The 16319-nt window shown below is 39.0% G+C and overlaps 1 protein-coding gene across 1 annotated transcript in view; it reads left to right on the top strand.

The window, feature by feature from the left end:
* The window catches only part of GABRA3 (gamma-aminobutyric acid type A receptor subunit alpha3), a 181026-nt gene that overhangs the window by 20546 nt on the left and 144161 nt on the right, over positions 1-16319 (top strand). The window lies entirely within an intron of this gene.

The following is a 16319-nucleotide window of genomic DNA, read 5'->3' as shown; positions in this document are numbered from 1 at the left end:
CTGGGGCTAGCAGGCAAACATTTAGGCAACAATTCCACCAGGTCTTCATGTATCATAGGATGTGTTAACAGGGAAAATCTTTAGAAAGATGCCAGTCCCCTTTAACTCTGCGCCAGGAGTGTGCAGACTTGAACTTGCAATACAAATCTGACCTTTGTCTCTTTTTGTGCCTAACATTCTACCACAGTAGTTCTAAACCAGGAACAATTTTGGTCCCTGAAGGGAAGCACTTCTGCTTATCTTATCTAGAGACAGGGCATTCTACTGGCATCAAGTGGGTAGAAGTCAGAGACGCTACTAAGTGTTATCTTACAATGCACAAGATAACTCCCTTAATGCCCCCTCATTATCTAGCTCCCAAATGAATGGGTCTGAGATTGAGAAACTTTGTTCAATTGGAACATAGCCTTGCCCATTAGCTTGCGCATTGCGTATGGCTGCTGTGGTGGTACAATGGCAGGCCTGAAAAGTTGCAACAGAGGCCACATGACCCACAATACCTAAAAAAGTAGTTTGGTGACTCTTTTCTCTATGCTAATTGCAAGTAATTCCTAATCTCTGGGATGCTCGATTCCCACCTGAAGCACAGTGTGCATCCCTGGAATCTATACTGTAAAAGGAGCAATGACAAATCGAAACCTGATCAGAGCGCGTACAATGGTAAGATGACTCAGAAACATCTTAAATGAGAAGAGAGTGGAAGGGGAGCTGTAGAGAAGAGAAAATTAAGAGGTAACCTGAGCATTGTCTGTAAGCATTAATAGAGCTCTCAGGAAGTTAAGAACATTAAAGTGTTTTTGTGGCCCTATGGTGCAAAGTTGGGATTAAAAATGGACGCTACAGGCCAAACGGATCCTAGGGCTACATGAAGAAGATGAGCGGTAAAGATGCTTAGATAGACGAGCTGTCTGAAGACTCATGGGGAGGAGGAAGCAGAGAAGCATGGAAGGTTGCAGAGGAGATTCAAGTGTGTGTATGTGTGTGTAGTTATTAGGTGACCCTTTAAAGTGTATTTATGGTCATGAAATTCAGGAAGTCTATAGTATTATATGGACCACAAAATGATGGCTATATGCCTGGCTCTTGATAGATGCAGTACACAGGAATTCAATCTATTAAATCTGTAAAAAAGGAGGCAGAGAAGCTCAATATCATGTAGAACAGACCATAAATTGCTGTATGAAAGTTCAGTTTGATATGTACAAATGTGCCTGACACAATGGATGGACATCTAGATTGTGATAATAGCAGTACGAGTCCCAAATAAAATGATTTTTTTTAAAGTTCAGGTTGAAGCTGAAGAAAATTAAAATGAGTACATAAGAACTGAAATATGACCTTGAATAAATGTGACCTGAATGAATAAGTCATTTCAAGAACTGATTTGATGGAAGACCTTACGAGTGATAGTACAACATCAAGAACATCATACATGAGGAAAGCAAAAGGCCATTAAAAAGATGTAAAATAAAGAAAAAACCAAAGTGGATGTCAGAAGAGAATGAAACTTCATCTTGAATATGGAATAGTTAAAGGAAATAGAAGAAATGAAGTAAACAAATGAACAGAAAAATTTAAAACGCAGCTCAAAACAATGCAAAATATTATAAAGAAACGTGCAAAAATCTGAATTTAGAAAGCCAAAAAGAGAGAATGTACTAAGCAGTTCAAGCTGAAAATTTGGAAGAAAATATTCATACCTCAAGTTGAACTATTGAAGTAGTCTATAGGCAAAATAGCGAACAATGCCAGAAGCACCACAAAAAAGGGAAGGGAGAGTCACTATACCAAAAAGAATTGGTTGCTGTTCTCCATTTCACAAAGTTTGTATATGATCAAGAACTCAGCACTGAATGAAGAAGCCCTTCACTGAGTTTATACTGAAAGCATTTGTGAAAATTGAGGCTTCAAAAATTGATAAATTACCGCTTGATATGTTTTAATAAATAGATGTAATCCTAGTGGTGTTCATTGTTCATTGGTAAGAAATGTGGAAGACACTGATCTGACCAACAAGCTGGAAAAAGCTATATTTGTACCCACTCCAAAGAAAGGTGATCCAAGAGAATGAAGATATTAGTAAACAATATCATTAACATCACGTAGAAGTAAAATTATACTGAAGATAATTTTTTTTAAAAAATTCCAGCACAACATCTACAGAGAGTTGCCAAAAATTTAAAAGTGATTTAGAAGATGATATTGAAGAAGAGTTACCACTACTTATGTTAGAGTTTGGCTTGAATTTATTTCTAGCAGCTGCCTGTACATGAACTGCTGCAATCTTTAAAAAATTTTTTTCTTGGGCAAAATGGTTACATATATGTGATATTAATGACCACTCAATAATTTAAGCCTTTTATTTAGCCACTTTTTTGCACTGTGCAAAAATATGGCTATCTTCAAGTTGTCATCACTCAGTGCTGGAGTAACAAAAGCCACCTTCCCACGCAGACCACCCACCTAACCATGACCTGATGCTTTATTTACCAAGCACTACTAGTTGAATGGTTCTGCTTCCGGGTCGCTAGATACTGAAAAGGAGGCCCAGAAGCATTCTGGGTCCTGGAAAGGGGTGAAGCGTTGGTCGACAATTCAGGTGTCCTCAAACTATGGCCCGCAGGCCACATGTGGCCCGCCGAGGACATTTATCTGGTCTTCCGTGTGTTTTTTCCCCATTTGTTTTTTACATCAAAATAAGATATGTGTAGTGTGCATAGGAATTTGTTCTTAGTATTTTTTTAAACTACAGTCCAGCCCTCCAATGTGTCGGAGAGACTGTGAACTGGCCCCCTGTTTACAAAGTTAGAGGACCCCTTGCCCAGACAAATGGATGCTTACAGAACTGCCTTGGTTTGTTGGAACATATCAAGTAGTAGCCATCAATTCTTGGTGCCTTTTTAAAAAACTTATGCCTTCAATGCAGCTTGGATTTTTTAAAGGTCATTTTATTGGGGGCTTGTACAACTCTTATCACAATCGATACATACATCCATTGTGTCAAGCACTTTTGTACATTTGTTGCCCTCATCATTCTCAAAACATTTGCTTCCTGCTTGAGTCCTTGGTATCAGCTGCTCATTTTTCCCCTCCCTCCCTACTCCCTACTCCCTTATAAAGCCTTGATAATTTGAAAACTATTATTATTTTGTCATATCCTACACTGTCAGACGTCTCCCTTCACCCACTTTTCTGTTGTCCATCCCCCAGGGAGGAGATTATATGTAGATCCTTGTAAATGGTTCTGCCTTTCTATCCCACCCTCCCTCCATCTTCCCGGTATCGCCACTCTCAGCACTGGTCCTGAAGGGATCATCTGTCCTGGATTCCCTGTGTTTCCAGTTCCTATCTGCACCAGTGTACATCCTCTGATCTTTGTATGTTTCATTGTTGCTACCCTGCACCCTGACTGGCTTGTCTCCTCCCCGCGACCCTTCTGTAAGCGGATGTCCAGTTGCCTACAGATGGGCTTTGGGCCCCCAATCTGCACTCCCCCTCATTCATAGTGATATGATTTTTAGTTCTTTGATGCAGTTTGGATTTTGGTCACTCAATCCCATCAGGTCTTGGTCATATGCTGCCTCTTGAAGTGGTTACTGTCAACAAATCTTTGTGTTGCAGTGACTGCATTTGTTCTGTTTTCTTTTGCTGGTTATTGCATCAGAAACTCTTTTGCTCATAGAATCTTTCAATAATGCAACTTGAAGCTTGAATTTTTTTTCTTTAGTTCTTCTAGCTCAAGGAATGCTGAGTGTATTCTTTGTTTGGGGTTTTTTAACTCCAGGTGTTTGCACATTTTATTATAATACTTTACTTTGTCTTCTTGAACTACCCTTTACATTTTTTTTCAGCTCTTATACTTCATCATTTCTTCCATTTGCTTTAAGTATTCTGCACTTGAAAGTCAGTTCCAGAGTCTCTTTCGGCATCCATTTTGGTCTTAACTGTTTTTATTTTTTAAATGACCTTTTGCTTTCTTACTGTATGAAGATCTTGATAACACCACTCATCAGATGTTCTATCATTAGTGTTCATATTTTGGCTCCTGTGAATTTATTTTATTTTTTCTTCAGTGAGCCATTGATGGTATTTTTTGGATGAGGACACGGAGCTTCTTCATCGCCTCTCCCAACCATTGTAGTCAGCTTCATTCCTGTGTATTTTCTCTGGTCAGTGCCATATAAATAGTCATCCTTTATGTGGGTTACTGAGAGCTATTTGTAATGAAGAAGTCATGGGTCATACAACATTCAGTCATACAATTTTCAGCTTCATTTCTAGCACCGAGGACATATTTTGCAACTATTGGTCATTGTTCTTGGTTTGAAAACATTATTATTTCAATTACTGGTAATCTGGATTGCATGTTTGATTCATTTCAGACTGAAGAAGTTGGTGGAACTTTTCAACTTCTTCATCATTTGGTCTAGTGGTTCAATTTGAGTAATACTTATGTTAACTGGTCTTCCTTGAAGGTGAACAGATATTTTCTTATCACAAAGCATTGTACTTCATGATTGATCTTCAGATACTTTTTCTGACAATGAATGTGGTACCATTTCTCTTAAATTTGTCATTCTTGATGTAATAAACAATCTGCTAATCCAAGTCAAAATGACTAATACCAGTCCATTTGAGCTTAGTAATGCCTTAGATAATGATCTTTATGACTTCCATTTCATTTTCTGATTACTTCCAATTTTTCTTAGATTCAGACTCCATATATTCTACATTCTGGTTATATGTTAAAAAGATGTTTGCAGATACTTCTCATTGTGAGTCATGCCCAGTGGTGGGATTCAGCCAGTTCACATAGTTTCAGCGAACCCGTTGTTAAAATGACACTTGGTACCAGGGATCTCTCTAAGGTGGGCAGCTGCTCAATGTTGAAATCACAAAATTATATCCCTTACTCTTTTTTAATGCTCATCTGCACCACAATGTATTCTCAGTGCCCTTAGACATGTTCATTCCATCAATAGGTATAAAAACAAGATAAAACCGTGCTTGTAATATTTATTGTTTCATTTCATAAAAACCATTGTACTTTTGAGGAAATACTACATTTTTATTCCCTAATGTAAAGAGAAAAAGTGCCAACAATCAGAGGGCGACACGCTGCCCATTTGTTTCAGCTTTGCGTTAAGCTCTAAATTCCCATGAGATATTATGAATGAATGGTGCAATTCTTTAACATATTCAAAGAGCTAAAAACATTGCCAGAATAACTGCTGCAAGTTCAGCAGAAGCAGAAGGGTTTTTTCTCAAAGATGTTCAGAGAACGCTATGTTCAGAAAAGACAAGTCTCCTAACCATCTCTAATGTTTCAAACAAAATGGCTATTGCCCAATTGGCTTACCTCTAAAGACATGGGTTCCTTCCCCCTCCTGTAGTGAAAAGGTGGTTAAGGATGACGCACAATGATGCTCAGATAAAAGCGAAGAATATTGCTAGTGAGGAACACCAATCTAGAAGCAAGATGGAAAATCTCACCAATTTTATTGGGTTTTTTTGTCAGGTCTTATTTAATGCTTTTCATTAATATTAAAAAAACTTTCTTAGAACATAATCTAGTTTTGTGTATCTTTTATTATTCTGATTTAAATATTAGCTATAGGAAATAATAAATTACCTTTTGGTGTATCAGTTTTTTATAGTTAAAACAGTCATTAGGCCAATGAAGCAGTTGTTACATGGTTGGAATGCCACCACTGGTCTTGCCCATCGGAAAATGAAGGCCCCGATAGCTTTTTCTACTCATGTTCATGAGATTGACTGTATTGTGAGGAGACAGCCCTTCACCAGTGCCTTCCAATCTGAGGGGCTCATTTTCTGACACCACGTTAGACAATGTTTTGCTGCTGTTCATAAGCTCAACAGAAACCTGTTCATCATGAGTGACCCTGCTTGTATTACGCATTATCCATATTTTTGTCTTTATACTGTTATGATTGTAGCCTTACGATTTGTAAATATTTTTTCTGTTGGATCTCCCAGCTGTAAAGCTCAGGAAGAGTGGATACATAATGAGAGTAACTGGTAAAAAGGGGCTATAGTGAATACAGGGGTGCCGGATGGGCAATAGGGAGGAAAAGGAGATTGGGAGAGTAAATAATGAAGGCAGGATGGGGGAGGGAGCACTAGAACTGATTGTGATTGAACAATTGATGTTAAAGGTGATATATCCAAAAAGGGAGGGTATGTTATATGATTGATATGTGGTGACTGTACCTGGATATGACTGAACAATTGAACAATTGAATTATTAAAATGTATGATGTATAAACTATGTGCCGATGAAACTGTACAAGATGTTATGACTGTTTTCTGGATGACTGGTTGGAAGGTCTGGGGTGTGACCACCAAAAACATGAAGGCTTTTCACTCTCTCCAAGAGGACCAATACAGGGAGAGGTGCTATCTATGTCTTCACAGAACAGGTGTGGATCTGGAATTGAACCAAGAACATCATATGGCAACAGTCTTTTCCCAGTATTCTGGCCACCAATAACCCAGTTGTGCACTAAATCTAGTGGATATTGGAATTCCTTGATGATCATTTATATTGCAGATTCATTGCCTTTTACTACAGTTTTAAAATACTCATTTCTGACTCCTACCTTCCAATGCTCTGATTGTATTGTCCTTGGGCTGAGCTAATATCTCCTTAGGTGATTCCAATATGCAGCCAGATTTGGGATCCACTGCTGTAAGTGCATATGAGGCTCTGTCTATTGGGGGAGGCATTTTCTCTGTACCCTACCCTTTCTCTTTTCCTCTTCACCTTGTAGCGACCATTTCCCCATCCCCCTGTCCCCCAAACCACATCCTAATCTCCACACCTGAGAAGAGTCTGGAGTGTGCAAGAATAAAACAGTTTGTGATCAAATAGAGAATTGCCAGGTGCTCAGTGGATGAACAGATGGGTCCACAAAGAAGCAGGAAACAGAGAAACAATGTTTTGTTTCGTGTTTAGCATCTTTATTTTTGGTCTAAGCCTTTATCATGCCAGAAGCGGTGGGTGGGCTGGGTGAAAAGAATAACAAGAGACTGAGGATATGGAACCCTGAGAAGTTTGACCCTTGCTGTGTTGGATCAGTGTTAAAAATGATCAAACCAAGCAAGGGTAAAATATTCCAGGTTACTTACAGGCAGATGTGCTGGGAATCTTTCCATTTATACACCTATCTACCCATCTTGTCATTTAAACACTCTTTTTATAACTAGCTATTTGCCAAACACTGTGCTTGGTGTCAAAGTTAAATTAGTAAGTTAGATGGTCAAATTTTTTGGCTTTATAATATACACTATCTGTATTGTGGGAGAGACCAACATTAAACAAAGAATCACAATTTCTAATTACAAACTGTGATGTGAAATGGAATAACAATGAGACCAAATTCAGATTTGGACAGAGGAGAATACCTCCCTGGTGAAGTACTTTTGAAGCCAAGATGTGAAGAATGAGTGGGAGTTTGCCAGCCAGAGCTTTCCAGGCAGAGGGAACAGCATATGTGAAGAAGCTAAGGCGATACAAGCCTTGCGTATCTCAGCAACAAAGAATGAAAAACAGCCAGGGCAATGGGAATGTAGTGAAGAAAGATGATATTAAAGAGGTAAGCAAGGAAACAGATCACGCAGGACTTACAAATGATGGTAAGGATTTGGTATTATTATGATACATTATGGAGCCATCAAAGAGTATGAAAGCCAACAAGTGATAAGATGCTACAAAAAAATTTTGTTCTTACTGAACAAACCATGCACCACTCAACCAAGCATACACCAACTCAATGGTTTCTCCCTGTCCATTGAATGGCAGGGATGCCATTCTTGGAATTTTACCACCATTCTCACCCTCCTTTGCTGACTTGTTCCTCCATCGGGAAGCCAGACTCACTGCCCACTCAGGTACCTGTGTAATCTTTTGAGTTGCTGCTGTCAATTTGATCCCATCTGGATAGTTTCCCCAAAGAGGATAATGCTCCAGACGAACCATGTGGACTAGTTCGGCTGCACTGTTGCTTGGCTTTCAGAAGGCTTCAAAGGGGTGTTCTTTGGGCAACAGTTTTAGATGTTCACCCAGCTTTCATGGCTCCAGAAAATCTGGAATCCAGGAAAATCTGAAATTCGGTTCTGTGTATCTCCTCCTTTCATCTGGATTCTTCTGTAGCATTTTTTGATCAAAATGCTCAATAATGATAGCTAACAATCTTCTGGTCTCGTGTCAAAGGAGGCAGCTGTTCATGGAGGTGATTAGCCGCACCTTTTTTTACCCCCTTCTATATCTATAGCCTCCTTCTCTTCCTGATCCTTCTTCCTCTGTTGCTCCACGTGAAGAGCAACCATTTGTTGTTCCTTGTACGGCCGCTTGCAGGCACTACGCATGCAGTAAACAGGGAGGTCGAGCAGAAGTCCTAAAGGTGTGATTAGACCAGTTAACTGGGATGTTCTGCGAAGTCATGACCCTACCTCCAACTCGTAAACAGGATATTCATTTGTTTCAACTCTTTTACAATAATAGCTCTTGTATGTAGTTGCTATTTCAATAAATATGTTTTCTGTAGTTTATTTTTTAATGGATCTGATGCCTACCTGTTAATTCCAAACTACCACCACTAATAAAGACCTTCCTGCTACATGCTTCTCTAGACCATGCCTTTTCTGGGATCCCATTAATGTGCAGGATGTACAGTTACCAACCATTGATAAAGAAGGAATGGGTCTAGATGGCTGAGATATTCACAGTCATGTCCCCAGAGATAGTGGCAATTTATTATATGACCTCAAGCTATGTGATAACTTCAAATATGTGTTGCAGATTCCCAATTACCACATGAGAAAAACAAAAACAATAACAACAACATTTTTCCACTTATACCCATAGCACAGAAGTCACATGCAATTCACCTCCAAATAACCAGTACAGTGCTTCCATGTTACGGATCCCCAGGTGATCACTACTATATTTGAAAACATGACAGGAGGAAATAATAGCAGAATATGTTTAGAGTAAACCCTGAGGTGAACATTTTCTTCCTGCAAGGATATTGCCCTTCGATCTCAAATGGAGCTATATGGACATAGCAGTAAAGCTTTGCTCAAGCTCTGCTGAGATTTCCCATGGGAATTTTTCGCAGCATCCACTGCCGCCCTTTCTCCACTGGGTTCTTTGGGTCTGATCTTTGGAAGTCTTCTTGCTGTCAGTGCGACTGTCACTGTATGAAATAATCCTTGTTCCTTTAGTCTGGCCTGTTTATGTTAGTTTTGTTTCCCCTCTGAGTGTCAGTCTCTGGCTTCGCTCTTGACTCTGTTGCCTACTTTCCCTCTTGTGAGTCAGTCATCTTTATTTGACTCTGTTTTCAAGGATTCAGTTTTCATCCTATGGCTTCCCCATATTTTATCATCCGAAGAAATGCCATCAGCATATTAGAAGCCCAGTTATGACTTTATTCATGCTGCACCTTTGCCTGCTGTGCCCTTACAATTCTCTACCATTCTAGATCTCATTCTCTCAAAGACCCAACTCAATACTATTTCTACCATAAAGTTTTTCAACATGTGCTGAAAGATTTTTATTAAATAACTGATTTATTAACATATACTTCATGCAATTCACATGTTATGCAATTGAGTGATTAAAACATATTTAAAAGAGTTGTGCAGTCATCTCACCACAATCAATTTTAGAACATTTTCTCCATTCTTGTACAAATGAGCTCCTGATTTCCCCCCCACCCCCACCGTCCCCAGTCATAACCATAGCAAGCTCTTAATTCCATTACTGTCTCTACAGATTGACTAGGTTGGAAATAGTTTTAATTCACAACTTTATTTCAGCTCATTCTAACTAAATAACCTCAAGAAAGTTACTTAAGCTCTCTAAGGCTCCATGCCATTCCCTCGACTACACATTGGGAATAATCAGCATGTCATCTAACTGCACAGGAAAACGGACTCCTCTTTCTATCACATTCCACATCTAAGCCATTAACACATTCTATTGGCAATGATATCAAACAAAGCAGCCCCAATCTTGCCCAGTCTCACCTCCTGTACAGCTACCACGTTGGTCCGTGCCCTTATTACTCTTTTATATAAGTTTCATCAAAGCCTACTCTTGCTCAATCAGCACCTTTTTGATGAGGCCTTCTCTGATCATCCCATTTAGAATTCTGCATCCAGTTCCTGACAGGACCCCTCTTCCTATATCAGTTTTATTTTTTTTTACTATAGCACCAATTATATTATAGTGTATTTGGTCTACTTTCCTCCACTTGCATTTGATCTCTAGGATCGTAGGAAATCTTGATGATTTGATTCAGTACTATATCAGCAGCCTTCTAATTTCTATGTTCACACTAGGTCTTGGATATTTGTTTAATGAGTTAATATGGTTATTGTTAACGTATTTATTATGAAAATCAAATGAAATAGCCTAGATACAAAATTAGGCACTATAAATGTGAGTTACCATTTTTACTGATCCCCTCTGTAGCAATTTGTCGTCGTCTAGTAGAAGCTCATAGGTAGGACACTAATGGAATGCATTGCTTTGCTTTGTTAGGGGTTAGTTCTTTATGTGTCTGTATCATGATTTCTCTATGTCTGGACAATGTGAGGGCCTAGTGTCTCCAGCTCAGGTTGGAAATTTTGGTGTCTAAGCTGGGTGGACAATCACTAATTTAGGGGCCACAGAATGTGGAGACATAAAGTATCTGAAAGAACATGCTTAGGAGTGAATGTGGAAGTGAGAGCCCAAGCAGACAGCTCAACTGGTGCAGACTGTACAGAGAGTGAGAAACCAGTTACCAGGCAACAGAATGGAAACCTGAACAGCAGGAAGAGAAAAGTAGATTCACAGGAAGGGAGGATAGAAAACACAGCCTGGCGAGACTCCTGAGGTATTGTCACAAAGCCACACAGACATTCTATATATTCTATCACCTTTAGCTTTGCCTGTGGGAGCTATTGACATTTCGGAAGTGGATCCACTACGGTCTCTTATGAAACGCTTGTCATGGGTGGAGTAAGACCATTATTTCCCCGGGGAGACTAAGTGGAAGGCTTGGGCAGTCTTTGGGACCTAGCACCACGACGACTTTTTTTTTGTTGGTTGGCAGAACCCATGGAATTAGGTACCAGGAGTGCTCAGGGCATCCTGCGTTCGACACCTCCTTTAAAATGTGTATACACCCCTTCTTGGATTGTCCCAAAGATAATTGGATTCTGGCTAAAGACAGCATAGAGTATAGAAGAAAGCAATGAGAGAGTGGGAATGGCTACAATCAGAATTAGAATCAGAAGGCTAGCACGTAGGTTGTTATTGTTATCCCAAAGGGCACAGGGCAATTCATGATTATCCAACTTTGGGTGGAGGATGGTAATCCACATGTACTAAATCAAGTAGGCTAAGCATTTTCTTTTCTCCTCCCGAGGTCCAGTACTAGTTAATAAACTCCTCATCCCAACTCCTAGTGCATCCGATGTAATGGGCTTCATTTTCGGCAGTCTAGTTTATTCAGGGAATGATAACTGCAAGGGATGACTTGTAGCAACTGTTTTTAGGTGGAAAGTGTTGCTTTTATGGAAGAAAATTTTTTGTCTAGAGGAGCGTGGAAGGTTTTTCTATGAGGATGAGTCATTGTTTAGGTAAATGGAGAGAACAGCAACACTAAGACTCGTTCAGGACCCAGTGGATCTGCTCAAAATCCAAAGGAAGGTCTGTCCATAAAGGTAGAGGAGCCTTGGTTCTCTTAGCACAGCGGTTCTCAACCAGAGGGCCGTGACCCCTTTGGGGAGTTCAATAACCCTTTCACAGGGCTCACCTGATTCATAACAGTAGCACAATTATAGTTATGAAGTAGCAACGACAATAATTTTATGGTTGGGGGTCACCACAACATGAGGAACTGTCTTAAAGGGTTGTGGCATTAGGAAGTTGGAGAACCACTGTCTTAGAATAAGAAGTAAGAAATTAAAACTCTAAATAATAATTTTTAGGGATTTTGAATATTACAGTAACTTTGGGGACCATGTAGGTGGCACAGATAATTATGTAACATAGGATAATATTTCAGATCAGGTCCATCAAAAGACACTGAGAGCTATGCTCATTGTTCTGAATGAGGTAAATTGAGATTCACTGAAATGGCATTGCGGAATGACTACAGATCGAACTCATCTTTCTAAATATACACTAATAGAACGTTCTTTGTAGCATCTCTGTCTCCAAGTAATGTGTCTTACAGAAACCCAAATTTCTAGAAGATTTTATTATGCATAGGCATGCCAGGTCATGTCACCAGGCATGCAGAGTTAGACAACCATGTAAGTTTCTATAGCTCCATCAAATTTTCTGTCTCATTATCTTTAAAGTTCCAGAACAGGACATTGAAGAAGTTCTCAGTGGAGAAAACTTTAGAATGAACAATATACCATTGTTCCACCAGTTTGTTATACTGTGGTGGCTTGTGTGTTGCTCGAAGCTATGCTACTGGTGTTTCAAATACCAGCAGGGTTACCAATGGTGGAGGGGTTTCAGTGGAGCTTCCAGGTCAAGACAGGTTAGTAAGAGAGACCCAGTAACCTGCCTGTGAAAAATTGGCCATTCAAAACCTTGTGAGTGACAGCAGTAGATTTCCTTACATCATTTCAGAAGATGAACCTCTCAGATTGAAAAGCATTCAAAATAAGAACGACTAACAACTGTCTCCTCAACATAGAGTGGATCTTAATGATGTGGATGGAGTAAAGCTTTTGAAGCCTTTTTTTTGATGGTTTTGGCATGATTCAAAATGAGAAGAAACCACTGGAAATATCCATTAATAGTCAGAACATGGAATATACAAAGTACAAGTCTATGAAAATTGGAATTAATCAAAAATAGGATAGAATGCATAAAGATCAATATCAAAACCATTTGTGGGCAGAGATGGATGATTTTTGCTGGGAATGAGAAATTGAAGAGAAATGACATCATATTCATGATCAAAAATAACATTTCACAATCCATCCTGAAGTACAGTGCTGTCAGGGATTTGATGAAAGACCATTACTCAAGTTTACACACCTACTGTTAATGCCAAATATGACAAAATTGAAGATATTTACCATCTTCTAGAGTTAAAAAATGATCAAGCATCCAACCAAGATGCATTAATAATTACTGGTGATAGGGATGCAGAAGTCTGAAACAAAGAAGGACCAGGCATTGGAAAACACGACCTTAGTGATAGAAACTACACTAGAGAACAAAAGATAGGATTTTTTCAACACCAAACAGTTATTAATTACAGGTATTTAAAAATCATAAATGACATTTGTACATGTGAACCTCACCAGATATGGTACTCAAGAATAAAATCAACTACATCTGTGGAAAGAGATTGTGGAGAAGTTCAATATCATTCATCAGAACAAAGCAAAGGACCTGTTGCCTATATATAAGTTCACTAGTGGCTCATATGTTCACCAATTGCTCATATGTAAGTTCTGATTGAAGCTAACGAATAAAAACAAATCACGAGAAACAAAATATGAGCATGAGTATTGCTCACCTTAATTTATAGACTCTCTCAAAAACAGATTTGACAAGTTGAACATTAATGACTAAATACTTGAGTTGTGGGCTGTGCTAGGCAGGGTTCTTTTTGTGGAATAGTTAATATACTGAAGGCCCTTCAACTCTCAGTGCTGCTGGTGCTAGGTCAAGGAAGCAGACCATGGAGTTTCCCCTCAGAAAGAGAAGCAGAGCTGGCCTACGGGCAGCACATGGCAGAGTGGGGCAGCAACAGTGAGTACCACAGGAGTTTAGCAAAGGAGGCCCCAATAGAGTCTCAAGCTCTAGTGATGCACGGCAAGGCTGGCTCAGCACACAGGTAGTGCAGCACATTGTTGAGGCAAAGGATTAGCTCAAGCAGCAGCACATTTGCCCCATAACCAAGGAAAAAGAGAAGGAGGCCAATCTCAGAAAGCATTTATCTTGGTCACTCTCCAATCAAGCTGTGACCTGATTAAACTATGCCCACATGTTTCTATAGTGCCTAGTTGGCAGAATAACCCTATCACGTGGGCAAACATCAAGGACATCCTTCATCAAAAATTTAAAGATGATTAAAAGACAGGAAAGAAAGAAAATACCAAAATATATGTCAACTTTATCTTGAATGTGTTCTTGTTGTTAGGTGTCTTCAAGTCGGTTCTTTCTCGTAGTGACCCTATGCAAAACAGAAAGAAACACTGCCTGGTCCTGCACCATTCTCACAACCATTCCTATGTTTGCGCACATTGAGGCAGCTACTGAATCAATTCATCTTGTTAAAGTTTTCCCTCTTTTCACTGTCCCACTTCTTTATTTATTTTTATTTTAAAACAATTTTGTTGGCAGTTCATCCACATGTCATACAATTCAATACTTGTACAATCATTACAGCAATCAATTTGAAGATATTTTCCTCTTCCTTCTACTCGTAGCTATTAATTTAATTATTTTTTGGCAAAAAGATATATATACAGGAAAACATTTTCCAATTCAACAACCTCCACATGTACAATGCAGTGCCCTTGATTATGCTATGTGTGTTGTACAACAATAACTGATATAAATATACTCTTTCAAATTATTCCACCACCATTAACATAAATGTTCCCTTGGCAAAAATTCTTCTTCCTTCATCCATGGTAACCATTCATCAAGTTTGGTTTCTTTTTTCTGTTAGGTTTCCCAGTTTATGAAGAGCAGAAGGAGTGGATGCACAGAAACCATAAAACACAAAAACAACACAAAACAGAAAGAATAAAATAATAATAATATAAAGATAAAAATAAAGAACAAGAAAGAAAAGACCACCAACAGTATTTAAAAAGTCAGAAATGCATTTCTGTCATGGAACAAGCAAGTTGAGCCTAGAGCAAATTCAGGTTGGGTAAAGAGGGAGGTCCACTGACCACAAAGGGTCACACTGGGTTGGAACCAACTCCCTGGCACCAAATACCATCAATTATTCTTTAGTCCTCCTTATTTATTACACAGCTTTTGCATGCATATCAGATGCCTGAAGACACCATGGTTTAGGGCAGGGGCACGTAGTCCTCAAAGCGACATCTTCGCTTTTTTAACACTTTAAAGGATTCTTTTGAAGTTTTTTTGACCAATGTGATACATCCTTTGATGCCTGCATCCATGGACATTGTAGATCCAAGCAAAAGGAGTTCCTTGAAAGCTTCTGCATTTTCTCCATTTATCCTGATATTGCTTATTGATCCAGTTGTGAGAATTATTGTTTTCTTTGTGTCGTGGTGCAATCCATACCAGTTGTAGTCATCATCAGTAAGTGCTTCAATTTCTCCTCACTTTTAGCAGGTCACAGGTATTACTGAGGCTCTCTCTGTCCTGGTGCCAACTTATTTTTATATAGTCACAGATGGAAGATATATGGTGAAAGAATGCAACTCTGATACACAGCTTTCTTGATTATAAAACAGGCAGTGTGTTTGTTGTTGTTCTATGGATGGCTACCTCTTGGTCTATGTACAGGCTCCTCATGAGTACAATTATGTGTTCTCAACTTCACATATTTGAAATGCTCTCCACAATTCATTGTGATTCACACAGTCTAATGCCTCTATGTAGGCAACAAAACACAGGCAAGCATATTTTTGTTTTTCTTTATTTTCAACAAAGATCCACTGATAATCAGTAATGATAATCCTCATTCCATGTCCTCTTTTGAAATTCAGTGTTGTATCCTCTCACTCTACATATTCAATCTGTATGCTGAACAAATAATCAGAAAAGCTAGATTATATGAAGAAAAATGCAGCACCAGGACTGGAGGAAGGCTTATTAAAACCTGGCAATCTGCAGATGTCACAACCTTGCTTGCAGAAAGTGAATATGATTTGAAGCACTTCCTGCTGAAGATCAAAACTGAAGCATTTCAGTATGGATTACAAGTCATTGTGAAGAAAACAAAAATTCTCACAGACCAATAGACCTATGATAAGTGGAGAAAAGATTAGAGTTGTGAAGGATTTCATCCTGCTTGGATCAACAATTAATGCTTATGGAAGCAGCAGTCAGGAGATCAAAGGAGACATTGCATTTGGCAAATGTGCTGCACGAGACGCCTTTCAAGGGTTGGAAAGCAAGGATGTTACTTTGAGGACTAAAGTGCACCTGACCCAAACGGTGGTATTTTCAATCGCCCCCTATGCATGTGAAAGTTGAAAACGGAATAAGGAAGATGGAAGAAGAATTGTTGCATTTGAATTATGGTGCTGGTGAAGAAATTCAGTAATAGTTGGGTATATTTAAT

This window comes from Tenrec ecaudatus, chromosome X (genome assembly GCF_050624435.1).
Source record: "Tenrec ecaudatus isolate mTenEca1 chromosome X, mTenEca1.hap1, whole genome shotgun sequence".
NCBI lineage: Eukaryota > Metazoa > Chordata > Mammalia > Afrosoricida > Tenrecidae > Tenrec > Tenrec ecaudatus.
Note: the sequence above shows the minus strand (reverse complement) of the source record. Positions and strands in the feature narration are given on the sequence as shown.